This window comes from Sturnus vulgaris, chromosome 3 (genome assembly GCF_052056855.1).
Source record: "Sturnus vulgaris isolate bStuVul1 chromosome 3, bStuVul1.hap1, whole genome shotgun sequence".
Lineage (NCBI taxonomy): Eukaryota > Metazoa > Chordata > Aves > Passeriformes > Sturnidae > Sturnus > Sturnus vulgaris.
In genome coordinates this window covers 99,487,141-99,502,767 of record NC_142245.1, presented here as the reverse complement: position 1 = coordinate 99,502,767, position 15,627 = coordinate 99,487,141, and the positions used below count along the sequence as shown (strand labels likewise).

At 37.8% G+C, this 15,627-nt stretch overlaps 1 long non-coding RNA gene across 2 annotated transcripts in view; it reads left to right on the top strand.

Annotated features, from left to right (window-relative positions):
• The window catches only part of LOC106865131 (uncharacterized), a 224,275-nt gene that overhangs the window by 136,639 nt on the left and 72,009 nt on the right, over positions 1 to 15,627 (top strand). For both annotated transcript variants that reach the window (XR_015802728.1, XR_015802729.1), the window contains one exon: positions 828 to 1,015. This is a non-coding gene — a long non-coding RNA (uncharacterized LOC106865131). The remainder of the gene's footprint in view (positions 1 to 827; positions 1,016 to 15,627) is intronic.

The following is a 15,627-nucleotide window of genomic DNA, read 5'->3' as shown; positions in this document are numbered from 1 at the left end:
TTGCTAACTTCTGCATATATGGAATAGCATCTTTCTCTGCAATGATCATACCTATAAAATTCTGTCAGAATCTGTCCTTCCTACTGGAGTGAGCTATTTCACACTGTATCTGATATTGTTTCCTTTTTATCTGTTGAGGTAGAGTGCTTTGCTGTATATCCTGATATCCCATGGCTCCCCTTTTGGAGCTCTGTTCACACATCTTGATTCCATCTGTATTCTTGAAGAGGCCTGCTAGGTGGAACCTGTGTCTGTCAAACACATGTCCCTTCTGGACAGCAGCCCTTTACGGGTCACGCTTTGAAACATCGCTAATTTGATTTCAAAGGGAGCTATTACAAAATGCCTTTTGTGCTATTAGGCCTCAGGAGAAGGACCTCAGTTGGACACAGTGAAACACTGCAACTGCTTTAGCTGTGGTGTTCCGTGTTGGAACAGATATAAGAATCAGTTACGTCTTTGTCTTGGAGCACTGCACCTCTCCAGGAGAAGTCCCCTGATGTGCGAGGGGATGGCTGAATGTGTATTAAAAGGTCCAGGGGACAGAATCTTAGTGATCCACAGCATCCATCAGATACTGTTGAACAACCTCAGGAAATGAGTGGAAATCTGACTCTTGTTTGACTATCCTGAGTCCTGAGAATGGCGCAGTGGGTGCAGAGGGTTGCTGTACACATCTGTGCACTCCCTGGCAGTGCTTTGAAGATCTGTGTTGCAGCCTGTGGCTTTTTATGATGCAGTCATGTGCATTTTTAAGACTTAGAATTAGACACCTTTGTGCTTGAAGTCAAGCATGACTGTGACTCATTCAGCTGTCACTCTTACAGACTTGGTGTGAGAACCATATGGAAGGGAAGAAGACCCAAGATGCAAGTTTATGGATTGCAAGACAGGAGGCCAAACACCGAAACAGCATCTAACAGAAGTGCATACTGGGTCAAAACTTCCACTTCTATTTGGTCAAATCTCCAATATAAATTAAACCATTTTCTTGTGGCAGTGGCTTTTCCCATTGGTAAGTTGTGAATCTTCCCCCACAGCTAATTCACTTTTCAGTTAGTTACAATTGCTCATAGGCTGCACAATCTCTGAGCATATTAGAGCTGTAGCAGTAGTCTGTCTGGCATTTGTAAATAGGCAACATTGGGACTTTGTAATACTCTAACTCAGTGCATTAGTGTGCCAAAATAAAGGTCATTTCAATTTCATATTATGTCACGCAGTTTTGAAGTGACGTGTTTAATGATTTTTCTCCAGTAAATGAATGATAGCAGGTATTAAACTAATATGCTTTGATGATGTGCCCACAAAAAAGAGGCAAAATCTTTTCAAAAACATTAAACGAATATTTTACCAGAAAAAAGCCCACAACCCATAACAAAGATTGAAACTCCTACCCAAAGCTTCTGCAATGAAGAATATCAGACTTCTTTGCCCTTTCCAGACGACAATTTGCAGAAGTTTCACTGTAATTTATTTATATGTGTCCATCACTGCAGAGAGTGAGCCTGATCTTTTGATAGAGGCAGAAGAGCACAAAGGCTGCAATTTGAGCTTGTCACAGAAGCTGCATCACAAAGCTCATAACTGGACGACTAAAGGAGTGTAAAAACTGGTCTTTATGTGTATGAAGCCTATAATTGTGCATAGAGATTTTTAAAGTTTTGTCATTAAACAAAGCCTTCTTGACTTCCAACTCTGCATAGTATTCCAGGTAGTTTCTCTCTGCCATCTTTTTAGCAGGCCAAGGGCTCAAATAGGCACAAACTGGAGCACAGGAGGTGCTATCAGAACATCAGGAAACACTTTTTAATGGTGAGTGTGGTCATCCACAGATTGCCCAGGAAGGCTGTGAAGTCTCCATCCTTGGAGGTATTCAAAAGCCATCATAATGTGGTCTGGGCAACTTGCTTCAGGTAGCCCTTCTTGAGCAAGATGGTTGGGTCAGATGACCCCCAGAGGTCTCCTTCAATGCCAACCATTCTATGACTGATTCTGTGGCTACTTGATCAGGGCTGCTTGTTATTCAAAGGCTTAAAGGCATTGAACAAAATCTGTTACCCAGTTTTGGTTTTGGGAATGTTGCTTTTGGTGTTAGCAGTTGGTCATGTGCCACTTTTAAGGAGCTAAGAGTTCCTTCAGCACAGAATAGGTGAGAGAGTTGTTTTGATTTTGGTGGCTTCTTGATTCTTTTGAGTGTGCAGGAGGAAAAGTTGTACTGGAGCTTCCTCTCCTAAGAGGGAGTGTGAAGATTCCAGGAAGTAAGATAAACACTAATAAATGGCTGGTAGTGTGAACACTGGGGATATACACCTGACAGCAGTTTGTAACAAAAGCTTTATCAGCTGGTGCTTGCAAAAGTTGATTCATAATATTCTATGTTGTGTTTAGTAGTCAGAAGATGAGCTGGTCACACACCCAAGTCATGTCTTCTGTTTGGTCACTACTCCCATTGAAATCAAACTGATGATAAACTGTAGACCAGGAAGTCAATACTGATTGCAAAATAAATTATCTGTCCCCTTGGACATTCTGTCTGACCTCACTGAGCAACAGGAATAGGAAGATCTCAGGTAAAATTTATTAGGCTGCAATCCTAGAATGAGACAGCTAAATTAATCCAAATTAATTTGCTTTGGTGACACATTTTTCTGAATGGCACTTTAGGTACTCAAACTGCAAAAAGTCTGCAATGTTGCATACAGATGATAAACCTTCCTATGCTGTTCAACTGATCAATTGCTTTTTTGGGTCAGTGGTTATATGACATTATGTAATAGAGGACAGGTAAGTCCACATAAATAATAATTTAAAAACCAGAAAGAGATTGTGTACTTGCTGTTGGAAGTCCACTGGGTCAATGACAAAATTTAATAATACAACCATTCCTTACCACTCTTCGTTGTTCTTACAACCTGTCCTAAAATGTTTTACTATCAATAATCATGACAAATATAATATGATATTCCTATTTTTCCAGTGCATGGGCATGAGCACTTGCATGAGCTTTGATGATGATAATACTTGGCTTCAATATTATTTTAAAAAATTTTGAATTGTTTCTAGTCATATCAAATTCAAGGCCAGAAGATAAACAAAATGGTTTCAGGAATACTTTTGATGCTGTGCTTAATGCATTCATAGTAATAGGAAACCAAAGTTGTTATTGTTTAAATGCATGTGCCATGGAACTGAGAAATATCTTAAGACAATAAAATGCTATGTCTTTGTTACTTTTTGACTGATAAAATACCAACAAATTTGGTCGAAGTCTTTTGAGCAGAGATAGCAGGATAGCACTACACTTCTCTTCCTTTGCCATGATTTCTGTATAGGTGCACACACATCATATCACTGGTTTTAATTGTCTCTGTTGTCTGTCAGGGCAAGTAAGGCTTCAGATCCCACTTTCCATTCCATGTGCTGTCATGGTGCCTCTGTGCTGGGTACTGTGGCTGCTCAGCCCCTGGCACTGGGACGGGGACACGAGGAATAGTGTGAGGGCTGGTGCCAGGGATGTCAGAGCCAGGACCAGCCTGGCACTCTGGGCTCAGGGGAACATCCCCCAGGACTGCAGCTGTGCTGTGGGACTGAGCACAGGTTGGATTGCAGGTGTACAGTAATGCTTGAGGGCTGGCTGTGCTGTCACAGTGTCGTGTCTTGTGTTTCACAAGAGAATTGTATGCAGTCTTTGGGCCTTTCATGTCTCGTGTTTTATCTCAAGACCCATCTCCTTTTGAAAAGATATTTAAAAGATTCTAATATGTATCTGGGTAGGATTTTATTCCTAGTAGGAGAAAAAATTTTCAGACCTTGTATGCAAATTTTTGGAAAGAGGGACCACACTGTTACATAAACTTGGAGCATGAGAAATGCGAATATGTTCTGTAAATGATGCGTTTGCTTGAATGAGTGATCACAACCAACCAATGCATCTTAATTGTTTTATTTTCTTTAGAGTAATCTTGCATTACTACAAGAAATAATAAGAACATAATGGAAACAGTCTCCAAACTTTATTGTTGAAGTTTAAGACTTTAATGAGAATATATACAGACAGTTACTGTCATAAAATCAAAGCTAGTTCTTCCATAATAACCAAAACTTTGCCAAAAATCTGGAGATCCTATATCTATACTAACGGCTTAAAAGAATAATGGTGGGAAAATACTCTTAATTACTTGCCTGTAAAAATATGAGTCGCAGGCAAAAAAAAAAAGTGTAAATTCTCTCTGTTTTTACTTTTGACTTTTGCTGTTATGTAGAACTACTACCAAGTTGGCGTTTTATTTTAAAAATTATTTTTTTTTAGAAGGGACTCCCCAAATTTTCTAGCTTGCATTAAATCTCTGCTTTCCTCTCCTCCTTAGTGGTTCTTTTAAATTCCAAGATGCTATATACTGCCCCTGGCAGAAGTGTGTATCTCCCAAGAGAAAAGGCAGTGCACATTCCTTCTTACTTGATCTACATGGGAGCAATTGTGGCATTGGGATACATATCTAAGAAAATAATTCAGGTGATTTTGGAGTGTTTGGGGTGTTTTTGTTATACAGAGTTGGTTTCAGTACATTGTAAGAGGAAGAGGCTGTTTTTAGTATTCAAGGAGGGATGACAGATTGGAAGTTATGTTTGGGATGGGCTCTTGTTGCTACTGAAAATAACTGTGGAGTCTCCAGGGAGTCTATTCAACTCTGCCATATCTATGTTAAAAGGAAAACACGTCAATTGTACTGAAGAACTTGGATAAGTTTCATAAAACCACTTCAGTGTGACTTAGTTTTTTATCAGTTTTAAAGAGTGGTATACCCTTTTGAGACAGGATAGGGCAATGAAAACTAAATAAACCACTCTTGTATTCAGAATGAAGGGAAAAAAGTGGATTAGGGGGAACATGGAAAAATATGCTGTAAATAAGTTTTTCTGCATGTAATATCTGCAGTGCTGGCCTTGGTGACCAGCTTTCCATTGTCATGCTCTGTGGGCTATAAGTATCCATTATGTGAGACAGCAAAGAAGACTCAGACTCAGGTATGGGTTATATACAAATACTCAGTAAACTCCCAGAGGAAGGGAGTTTCCCAGCCCAGGTCAAAGGATCCTCAGCCACTAAGCAGCTGCTTCACTTAATTGTTCCATACTTTTCTTGGCCGAAATATTTTTCCCTGCATTGGAAAGTGCACCTTTAAGATAACTAATGAAAATGATTTTTAAGATGCTTTATTTGCCCTTGACAGAAAAACCTCTCTATTGAAAGACATTGTGTCACAAAATGGGAGCTGTGGGTTAGGTTTGGTCATGCTGCTCCTAACTTTTCCCTGCATGACTGCATTGTAGCTTGAATTGATCATCACAAACAAACTGAAGCTGTTAGTTCATTTAATTGTCAGTTCTGTGTCTGTGCAGTAAGACAGTCAATGATTCTTCTGAAATGACTGCTGCTACATCACATAGCTGCTCACGTGGCCATTGGATGTGTATTGATGGGGCTAATGGAGTCATTGAGCCAAGCTCACATCTAGCAACGTCACAGCTCTCCAGATATTGGCCATGATGGTGATTTGTCCTGCACAGCGTCCTGAAAGCCCAGGCACTGTCAGAATCTAATGTACTGGTTTGGGTGATAATAGCTGCAAGGCTGAGGAGGCTACATGAAACTTGAAAGAGGACAGTAAACAGCAAAACCAATGGTTTTGATGGTGGTGCTAGATGCACAGGCTATCTTTACAGCAATTTAGATGCAGCATCACTTGGGATACCTTAAAGTGTGAATTTAGTAAGGATTTTTAAAATATTGAGCTTAACAATATTATTTTAATTAAAAAAGAACTTTACAATGAACCTTGCTGGCCATTCTGAACCTAGCAAACATAGATGATAAATTTTTTATGAAACAGATGAGAGGGGAGTTTTGATGAATGTTAGAAAGACCAGCAGCAATCTTAGAAGTTAGTCTAGGGAAAATTTAATTTGCCCTGAGTGCAGCAATAGACCTGTTACTCATCTGAAAACATCTTGTAGAAAACAGCTGTTAGGTCACTAGTTCACCTCACCCTAAAGATAGAATTTCTCTTAACTATATCCTCTCTTGAGATGTTTTAATGTTATTTTGAAAGCTAATATTAATTTAAACCTCTTTTCCCTATTTTGCAACTCTAAGGCTGCTGTTAATAAACTCTGCCTCTTGGATGTTTTGCAGCATTTGACTCACCCCTTCTGATTGCTGACTACCTTGGCTATGTCTGAGGTATTGATATAGAAATGAAAACCTGTGTATTCCACTAGTAACCCTCCTCTACCTCCTTTGCATCTAAAGAAAATTGCCTTTTTTTAATAGCTTATTTTTCTTCCAAGATTGCTCTTTCTTTGCCAATCACTTTCCTTAAAAATGTCTTTGGGACTTACCCGGGGGACCATAATGATAATTTTCATCAAAGAACAAGAAAGCAGAACAACCTGTGGCATCAGAGAATTATTCCTCACATGATGGGATTCATGCAACGTCTCAGAATAACTAATTTTTTCAGAGTAGGGGTATTTGATTGTTATTTACTTTGATAATCATTCCATCATTCTAAGAATTCTTTTAGAAAACAGGATTCTGTGTATAAACTGAAAACTTCATATTTCTGAGGGGGAGGTCAGTGATGATACTTGTGTTGTACAAATGAGCTGGGATAATGATAAGTAATTTGGAACCACCTGGCACTGTGTGAACTAGCCAGAGGAACGCGCCTGGGGTGTATTAGGGAGAAATTATACAGTTGCATATTTTTTTTATGCTGAGATCAACTATGAAGCCTTGACTAAGAATTAGTTCTTTCTCAGAATGAAAGAGATAAAAAAGGTGTGTTCCATTGGGCAGCACTGGAGCAGCACTTAGCTGATGAAGGTGCTCTAAGCCTAAGGAGATGTTGGGAGTTAGTCTGGTTTCCGTGCTGCTTACTGTACTGAAGCAAGACCATTATAGGACCAATGCAGTGTATCCATGGGAACACAGAACACAACTTCAAGAAGCTCCTAAGAAAGAAACTGTCTTTTTTTATCTTTTAAAGTAATTTTACAAGTAGTATTTGCAGAACTTAACAAATGGTCTAAAAATGCTACTTTATTAATATACCTAGGGAGCAATAGGTATGTAATCATACTTAGATAGGATGTTACATCTGGCTCACCCAAATCAGGATTATTTTGTAAGAATAAGGTTTGATAATATGAGTAAGTATTTTCAGGATCAGATTGCACTCTGCATTGGAAATTTCTCACAGTTAGTGGTTCCTCCAGCTAGTCATTCACTGCCAGGAAAGCCGTCTATTGATTATTATTGTATATTAATGGATCTATCAGATATTTATTTGGCAAGTTTCTTGGTTAAATTTTCTTTATTGATTTTTCCCACGGGTAAATGAGCTGCAGAAGTGGAAATAGGCAGTCCTCTTCTGCTAGATCTGGGTTTTTAAATGTATTTTCAAAATATCAGCTCTATTACAGGAGCTTTTGGAACAAAAATTTGGATTCCAATAATATAGTGGATTTCAAGACACTTTATTATGTAAGTATTAACTCAGAAAACAGATAGATGGACTATGTCAAGAATCCTAGCATGTAGGGAATCATAGGAGGCCAAATTTCCAGCAAAATTCTAAATATCTGTCTTCAGAAATGTCTGCGAAGAAGTCAAAACTGTATGCAAATCATACTGCACATTTTCAGCTACTGCTGTTGTGTGTGCAAATGGAAGTTGAGGAAACATAAGTTTAGTAATTTCCTTTAAATTGATTGTGCCAGTATCTGAGAGGTGATTGGATGAATTTATCAGCCATTAACTGAAACATAGCTACACTCACTGAACTGAGTTTCATTCATTGAAGCTGTTGGGGCACATTTAATGCCTTTTTGCTTTGTGTAAAGATGGCAATAAATTTTTCACTTTTGCTAATATTTATATCAAGCTTCAAAGTTAACTCAAGTGATTACTTTGATGGAGGAGAAGGTTTTATGCATTCAACCAAACCCGCTCTTTTTTTTTACATAAACATTTTTTATGACAGGTTTATTTTTGATAGCACCTTGTATGAAGACATTGCCTTCAGGAAGAAACATTGGAATTTTAGGCTTGTTTGAAATAAATGTATATGGATATGTTATATGCCATGACTATGCAGTTGGATCAAATGGACTTGCAATTATAATGGACTAAACCTGCAATAAAATTCTCTAATATTTCAGTGGCCATGATTGCATGTGGAGCTGCTTCAGAATGAAGCTCATGATCTTGGACCTCTTTTCTGAATATATGTATGAAGATGCTTCATAAAACAAATCATAGAGGACTTCTTACAGTGTATGGAATTGCACAAGGATAAGATGTAATTTAACTATGCATGTGTACCAGGATTTGCATGATTAATTTTTACTGCAGTTAAATCTGATGGTAAAGCTAACCTGTGGATCAAACAATAATTGCAATAAGGGGGGAAATTCATGCTGTGTTTTTGCTACCTTGTCCTGCAATAAGATAAAATATCAGATGGACAATATTTGCAAAGTTACTGTCACTTCTCATCGGTCTATTATATTTTGATTATAAACCTAAGAAATTTAAACTTGAGGTAACAATTTTTTGGCATTAAAAACTTGGTGTTTACTTCTCAGTAATTGATCCAGAATAAAGTATAATTTTTAAATGCTAGAGAATTAGAGCAGTTTTTCAGAATGTGTGAATTCATTAACTTCTGTTTTGGAAGCACTTGTCAGAATCACTGTTTTTTTACACAATCAGTTGCTACATAAAGGCAAAACAGGTTCTAAAAATTAGCCTAGTTGTTACCTTGCAAGAATTGTTACAGCTGGTTATCTTTCTGCCCACACTATGAACTTCAGTATCCTACTTTTCACACAAGTATTTTATATAAATTTTCAGACAATGGGTGCAATGATTCAAGGCTTGCTGCCTTTATTTGAAAGTTAATTTGGATGAAAGTAAGGTTTGCATTTAAAGCACAAAAGCTTTTCCTGCATAAGTGCATGTGTGGACAGTTCTAATTCAGGAATCAAAATGTCTTCTGGTTTCACTTAATCTACTTTTAATAGTAGTGTTTAGCTTAATCCTTCATTGAATTGGAGCAGGTCTACATACCAGTCCACCTCTAAATTATGTTGGAAAGGGAGTAGCTTTTCTGAATAACTACTATTAATTTTAGAAATATTTTTGCAACTATTTAGGTCTAAGTTTGATCTCGGCATGCATTGACATGTACTGCAGCCTTTCAAATCTCAAGTCTAAATTTTTCAACTCATCAAATAACAGGCTGCAATTTAAATGCTCAGAAAACTGGGCTCTAAAACAGAATTGAAGTAGTATTGAGTATTTGTGACTAACGTGTAACTTAGATTTGTGGCTTTTACCAGTCTCAAGCTACAATTGGTTCTCTGTTGCTTATGGGTATAGTAATAGCAGCATTTAACCAAAAAAGAGGCAGTGATGATGGTCATTAATTGAACAAATTGAACTATTGATTGTTTCAATAGAGGAAATAAAGGCATATGCACAAATCCCATCAACCACTTACATGGTGCTATGACTTAGGAATAATTCCTTGTGTAAAGACTTAAGGCTGTCAGCTCTAAGGAGCAAGTCTTGTTATCTCCAAGTGTCTGAACTGTGCTTAATCAACTAGAAATGTTATATGATTGAGAGCTTTAAACATAATTGTAAAACATTATAAAAACATCTTTTTGGCATTTGCATCAGTAGATTCTGAGAGTTAAAAATAAAATCTTTGCGTTTAGTCTTTTGGGGAACTCAAGTAATTATTTTTTCATTCTTTATTTATTTTAAAATGATCATTTAAGCTTCTTATGCAGTTTTTAGAAAGGCTGATGTGCATACCTGGGTTACTCTGAAGGTCAAATACTCTGCATATTGAACATTTCAAGCTGCTGTCCTGCTTAAGTTCCAAATCATTAGCTTAGCAAATGGGAGCCTAAATATAAGCAAAGTCAATAGGGAGGAAAAAAATCCACTGCATAGTATGTCTAGTGATAGAAAAAGCTACAGAATGCAACCATAAATTTTTAATTCAACATTCTTTAATTTAAAAAAAACCAAACCCACACCACCTCCACTCCCCTCCCCCCTGACAAGCTTGCAAAAACTAGGTCTGAATTCCCAGTGGGAATAATGAGCAACAGCAAGAGTGAATGCTGGGAGAGTAGAATGCAATTGTATTAGTCTCCATCACAATGGGAGGTAAACCCAAATCATTTATAAAACGTAAATGCTGGCAGAACACAGGGAGCTCAGAGCACCACACTGCAGGTGTGATTTATGAGGCTAGGGACTGGCTATAAATCAAACCCTTTTGTTTTAAATAGTAGTGCTTCAACGCAGGAGATCAGTTTACATGTAGAGGAAATGATGAAAAAAATGCAGTACATTGCATCCCAAGAATATTAGAGAATCAGCTTTACAATGTGACTATCAGAACCACGCTCAGACAATGGGTATCTGATGTGCAATTTAACGAATGCTCCCACTGCTGAACAGAGTGCCCTAATCTAGCAACTCAGGTTTGTTTCAAATGTATTAATCATGGGATCTATTTTGTGAGACCAGCTGTTAAAATCGTTGCACTTAGGATCAGGAATACATTGGCTATTCCTGTTAACTAGCTAGAGGTGTCCTTTCATGCCACCAAAAGCCCTGCCTGTTTCTATGTTATCTGTATTTTTCCTTAATTCTAAAGGTTGATGGGTCTCATTATTTAGTGGCCTTGTCCTATGGAAATGGGTGAATAAAACAATTAATTCCTAAGGATTCAAATAGAGAGTAGGCATCCTGTGAAGTTCTGTTCAATTACAGGAAAATGCGTGTCTGGCAAGGAAAAGACCTCTTCTCCCTCAATTGGTTATATAATTATCAAATGGAAGAAATTTTAAAGGTAATGAGCAAAGTGATTTCTTCTGCTCTGCTTCCTGGATCTGCCAGAGTTTATCTTGGCTGCATATTTTGCATTCATTTTACATGCATGCCACTAGAGCCTATGCTATATGCATAAAAGTACACTTTATGTATCATGCAATGTGGGCCAGAGAAGCACTTTAAAAAGCTGAGAGAACGAAAGGCCTACATAAAGGTAGGTACAATGGTTATATAAGTTTTCAAAGAAATTTATAGTGAAACATAAGCTGCATATGTTGCACTTGTGCATATCCTGACCATTTGATTTGATGGTCTTATCAGAGAATTGTAGAATGGCCTGAGTTGGAAGGGATCTTAAAGATCATCCAGTTCCAACCTGCCTGCCATGGGTAGGGACACCTTTTAATAGACCAGGTTGCTCAGAGCTCTGTCCAACCTGACTTGAAATGCTTCCAGGAATGAGGCATCCACAACTTCCCTAGGCAACCTGTTACAGCACCTCAACCACCCTCACAGTAAAGAATCCCTTCCTCAATCTAATCTAAATCTACTTTGAAGTCATTCCCTCATGTTCTGTCACTATACGTCCTTGTAAAAAGTGCCTCTCCATCTTTCTTGTCTTGGGGGTTGCCCTGACCTGGGTGTAGAACCTTGCACTTGGTGATGTTAAACCTCATGAGATTCACTAATGATTTAGCCATGTGAATGCATGAAGTTGCACTGATAAGCAGAGTGCCTTTATGCAAGCAAGGAGTCAAGAGACATTCTGCATTGAAATGCTTTATTACTTTGGAAGAGTCCAAACTGTACACACAATGGAAACACGTGCACAATTTCCATGATTTTTTGGAGGTTCTGGTGTTGATAAAGGCAATATCAGCTATTGCTGGAGGCATTAATATCAATTGCTTGAGAGAGGAAAGTATAATTTTGCTGAAATAATTGATTTTTTTTTTCCTTATTTATTATAAAAACACATCTAGTGCCACAAATTTATAGGGCACTCTATAAATGTAAAAACATATTCCCTGCTCAGTAGACCTTGCAGTCTAAATTAGGCCAATATATGAAAAAGATATATTGATGATGAGCAGAGAAAAGAAACACATGACTAAAATTACTTTTACCAATTTCTTTCCAGCTGATAATGGGCCAGACTTTTAAAGGTATTTGGCCTTCAGTTTTCTGAAGATTAAAGTGCTTAAGTGTCTTTAAAAATGCAGTAATTTTACATGTAAAATCTAATGTACCACAAAAAAACACATTATGTGGGAGTTGAGCAAAAGTGGCTTTGTGTTTTATGAATCTTACATTGTCCTGGACGCTAGAGTCAGTTTGGAGACATAGCCTTGAAAAAGGCCTGCCCTAGTTATGTAGTCCTGTCAGGTTGCAATGCTATCTATAATCTTTACAAAAATTTGCTTTGTGACTGGATTCCTGAAAACTCTTTCTATCTTTGTTTTTTTTTCTTCTTTTTTTTTAATTTTTTTTTTTTTTTTTGCAAGACAAACACTGTCTCCTTTCTTTGTCTACTGCAGTCTGTGAGAGAAATAGTTTTGTGGGTCAGAAGCAGTGTTTTAGAAAGCATTTGTGCAAACTTTCCTGCCTTTTAGACAAGTAAGTCACTCAAGGGACCTTGTTGCAACACTCAGGGAAATATATAATTAAAGCTGGTTTAAACATTGAGTTTCTTTACCATTATAAAGGTTAAATACATGAAAAAGCAAAAGAACATTTATATAGCAGAAGTGATAATGAAGGGTTTACATCTGCAGGCTCCATGAACAGGGGAGGTTGTGGCTTTTCCTGTGTAGAGTCATCAGGAATGGATGGTAATTACCAAGTTCAAAGCCTATTGTCTTCTCTAAAAAGCCAACTTGTTTTTTTGGGGTTGTTTTAGAATGACGTGGTGTCTGATGGCTCTATTCCTTTTATAGGACTTCTTGGTATGCACTGAATTCTGACCAAGGATGGAAAGTAACTTTTGTGAACATTTTAACAGAATGATGTGTAATATGTCTAGCAAAGGTTGAAGGCTGATAATGGTGACTGATGGAGTACTACAGAGAAAAGAAATCTGAACACTGCTGTCTGATGAAGCTAAGGGGGGAGTGAGGTAATAAGAGGTTTCATTGCCCAGTTGGGGTTGACAGAAGGCAAGATGATTTTGCTCCTCACATTGTGCTCAGAGGATGGGGGGCAGTGTATGTTTTACATACATGCAATAGGTGATGGGAGAGACTTGTTCAGTGATGTAGGAGGTGATCCATACAAAGGTCTCCTGCAAAGCTGATGAATACTTTTTCCTATTGTGGGGGCTGACACATTGAATGCCTCCTGCAAATCTTGAGTCCAGCCTTGATGTGTTTTGCTTGGTGTATAATCTCATTAAGCCTATGGGTATGGCACCAAGGTAAAATCACAGGAGAGGTTTTTTTGTGTTCTGTAGCTGGCAAAGGGAATGTCCTGGACATTTAGAATTTATTCTAATGTTGTGGTTACAATTTCTGGTAGGTGTTGGCTTGCACAACCTATTTCAAAATGTCTGCTGCAATGGCTGCAAGCACAGAATGTTCCAGGGGAGCTTAGATACACCTGCTGTCTGTGGGCAGGGTGTGTAGTATAAAGAGGGTAATTCATGACCTTTGTTTCTTAAACCATACCCTTCCACATAGGAAGCTCAAGTAGGTCACGTACTGAAGGGAGCCAGGAAATGCACATGCATATGTGATGTGAATCTGATAGCCTGTCTAGTAACCAGGAGTGGCCACAGATGTGCATCCCAGTTTGGCAGATGTGTTTACACATTTTCTGAGATGTTGCAGATATAAAGTGTATATCAGAGCTTACAATCTGACCTTAAAAAGTAGATGCCTTTAAAGATTCTAGTATTCAAGTTCTTTGTGATACAAATTAGTTTTCCAACTTAATCAGTGTTTGTGACTTGATTCAACAGAGCACTAAAAATGTACTTTTGGCAATCGCCATTCAGCAAAATTTTAAACTTTAAATACATGCTGTGGGAACAGAGCTAAAAATTAAATTTGGGTTTACATGCGTTGCAAAACGCGGTTTTGACTTTGAGCCTCTGAATGGGAAAATTAGTCATGAAATTTTGGTTCATAGTGTGAGATTTCTCCTTTCTTACTCAGGAGGGAATCAGCATTAGAGGTGTTGCTGGAAACCACAGCTACCGGTGAACAGTTAGCAGGATGTTTTAGCATCCCTTTTGAAATAAAAGCTAAACATGTGAGTAGGTATAAATAAAGCAGAAACAGGGTTTTTAAAAAACATTTTGATATTAAAAGAAATGTTGTTGAAGACTGACATTTCAGTTTCAAAATTAAGTGAAAAATTTGTAATTCAGAAAGTGTGCTGTCATTTGCAGCCCTCAGGGTCCATATGCCTGCAGACAGACGCTCCTTTTTTAAAGTTATTTTTCCAAGATCTTGAGTTTGTAAAAATATAAAATAAATGAACAAATAAAGGCACACATGTGTTTTGATATGCTTCACTCTTTTTTCTGGTATTACCCTGTAGGATGCAATAAAGACTAGAATGGAATCAGACTAAAGGGATCAGAAGTATCAGAGATAAAGTCCTTTATTCTTATTAGAAATATAGACCTGAATCAGCGCTTTGGAGGATGCCCTGCTATTGGACCCTAATGCAAGGTAGAAATGCCATCTTCAGCTCTGCTGCTGTTGGAGTTCTGGAATGTCTGCTCCAGAAAGTTGTTTGTGGCTGAACACAGGAACTCATTTTGCTTCAAGGTGCCATTGTCACCAGCAGTATCTTGCTACCTCCCCTGACACCTGCAGACCAGAGTCATTACCAGCTCCTAGCCAGGAGCAAACTGGAGAACCTGGTCATCCTTATCTGCTCTCAAAAACGTGCACTGTTAAGAATGTCACAGAGTTGGTAACTTGCTGATGTGACTCAAATGCTCCATCCTGACATCTGCAGATGGCTCCTGAATTTTTAAGCATTTGTATGCTTCTCTTTAACATTGGTAGTATTTAGTGCTGCAGATAAGAGCACTTTCTGGCCTGGTGCCTATCTTTAGATTTGTCAGAGAAAATCACTGTGTGGCAATGGAATGATTCTGTCTAATTCTGTCTTTAATGTACCTCTGAAAAATTATTATCATAGCCTGGTGATTATAAGGTTTAAAGTAGGCTGTCTGGTGGGGACTGGAGAGGCATGGAGAATCCTATTGGACAGCCCATCTCAAGTCTTATAAGTTGCTGAAAGTAGGGTTTCAGGGTAGGAGTCTGGATTTGTTCATAATTATGTATATACATTTTTAGTTTAATAGGTATGAAGAGTATAAGGCAAGGTAAGCAAACTATTGCTTCAAAGGGAAGCGTTTAAAAAAGTTTGAGAACACCTGTCCTAATTATTGTGTATGACATTTTAATTTCTAATTAAACTCTGAGCTAGAGAATATCTTCCACATATCTGTTCTGCTGGTCACTCTCATGCTATGGGAAAGAGTGTATTTTGCTATTTTTATATTGTTTGAAAAGTCCTTGTAAAATTCAATTTCTCTGGCTTTAGTTCCAACCCTGGTTAGAATTTCTTTTTGAAACCTCATAAATTAGAGAAACTTCCTATTAATTCCTCAGTCATATCCCTTGTTAGTAATACTAGACCTTTTTCCTTATGCATTGTGTAATTGGAGATTGATCCAGTTTAGTTCTAAT